This window comes from Salarias fasciatus, chromosome 20 (genome assembly GCF_902148845.1).
Source record: "Salarias fasciatus chromosome 20, fSalaFa1.1, whole genome shotgun sequence".
NCBI classification, from domain to species: Eukaryota; Metazoa; Chordata; class Actinopteri; order Blenniiformes; family Blenniidae; genus Salarias; species Salarias fasciatus.
The window spans coordinates 1,732,119-1,733,782 of record NC_043764.1 but is presented as its reverse complement, the minus strand read 5'-3'; the positions used below and the strand labels follow the sequence as shown (position 1 = coordinate 1,733,782).

Genomic DNA, 1,664 nt, shown 5'->3' with positions numbered 1-1,664 from the left:
CCCCAAAACCAGAGCGTCTCGCTCTTTTGTATCGGACTTCAGTGTGACGGTCTCTGTGTGCCTGTATTTGTGTGTGTATGTGTGTTCCTGTGTGTGTGTGTGTGCAAAACGAATCAAACCTCCTCCAAAGACCCGGCCGCCCCGCCCCGCCCCGCCCCAAACCAAGCCTTCATCACCCGTTTCTCCATGTGGGCGGCGCCCGCCGCAGTGCCGGGCCACAGTGTCTGTCAGGACCTGTAAATGTCTCCAGCTTCACCTCAGGCTGACCTCTGACCCCTCACACTGGGATCTGTGATGCGTTCCGGGTCATTCAGTCAAACTGATGTTGGTTCAGCCTGCGAAGATATGTACAGGTGCTCAGCCTGTCTTTCTGTGTCTGTGTGTCTGTGTGTCTGTGTGTCTGTGTGTCTGTGTGTGTGTGTGTGTGTGTGTGTGTGTCTGTGTGTGTGTGTGTGTGTGATTTTATTCACCCACTGCCAATCGGTTTATGAAAAACTTGCTGTACAGCTCAGGAGAGCAAACCTGCCAGTCCTGACTGAGGGCTAGAAAACCCACAGGGTGGACGGTCCTTCTCTCTCTCACACACACACACACACACACACACACACACACACACACTGACATCACCTCAGGTGTGGCGTGTCAGCAGCCTCTCTGTGCCTCTCCTGCCGGACACTCGGTCCGATTCCAGCGCGCGCACACACACACACACACACACACTCAGGGCTCCCCTGCTGTGGGGTGCGCCGGTCTGACCGGGGCCCCTGGGGGGCTGGGGGGTGTGACGGGGCGTGGGGGGGGTGGGGGTCTGGGTCTTCTTCTTCTGGGTTCTCCTGTCGTCTTCATGGCCTTTTATATGACCTGTTTCTGCAGTCCTCACTGGTTTCGACTGAATCCGGTTCTTGTTTTCTCGGTGCCTAAAACCCGGCGACGCCGCAGACGACCCGAGGCCTTCTGGTCAACATGCCAATGTTAAGAAATAAAACCTGCAGTGAAGCTTTTCTACACTTCCTGTCTCATTTTCTCATTTTCAACGCTGGCAGCGACCGAAGAAACAGACCCTGCAATCGATCACCGAGCTCATCAACCGGTTGCCTCCATCAGACCTCAGAGCTCTATATAACCAGGAACCATGACATCTTAAACAGCTGGTGAAGCTGCTGGTGAAAAAAGGTTCTACAGACCGGATGCATTTAGAAAATCTGAGAAATCTTTCAAAACACAAAAAAAAAATCTTTTTCCAGATGCTATTCTTGATGTGAGATTAGGTGTGATGTGCCTGTTCTGCCACTGGAGGGCGACACTGGAGAACAGCATCAGACTTTCAGCAGCAGAACAGCGAGTGCTGCACTTCCAGATAAGCTTTGCTCATTGTTTCCACTCTAAGCGGGAAAAAGAATCTGAATCTAACCGTGTCTATCAACTGCCTGGAAGCAGAGTTCACGGTTTTCTTATGATTCTTGAGTTCCAAGAACCTATTGGAACAAAAAACACAAAAACCAACGCATTTGCCTCGGTTAAATGGGTGCGGAAACCTTTTGAACGCAGCGCGGGTATTGTTGCAGCCCACCCGTTGCGCGGGCCCTGAACGCAGCACGGGTATTGTTCCGGCCGACCCTTCGCGCGGGCCGTGAAGGCAGCGCAGCCTGTGATTGGCTGCGGGC

General features: G+C 53.1%; 1 protein-coding gene across 1 annotated transcript in view; it reads left to right on the top strand.

Annotated features, from left to right (window-relative positions):
* LOC115408465 (microtubule-associated protein RP/EB family member 1) overlaps positions 1-82 on the top strand; it is an 8,896-nt gene extending 8,814 nt beyond the window's left edge. The window contains exon 7 of the mRNA XM_030119248.1: positions 1-82. This exon is cut by the window's left edge and continues 205 nt beyond it. The gene's annotated coding sequence lies outside the window, so the exon portion shown is untranslated.
* Positions 83-1,664: the final 1,582 nt, after the last annotated feature.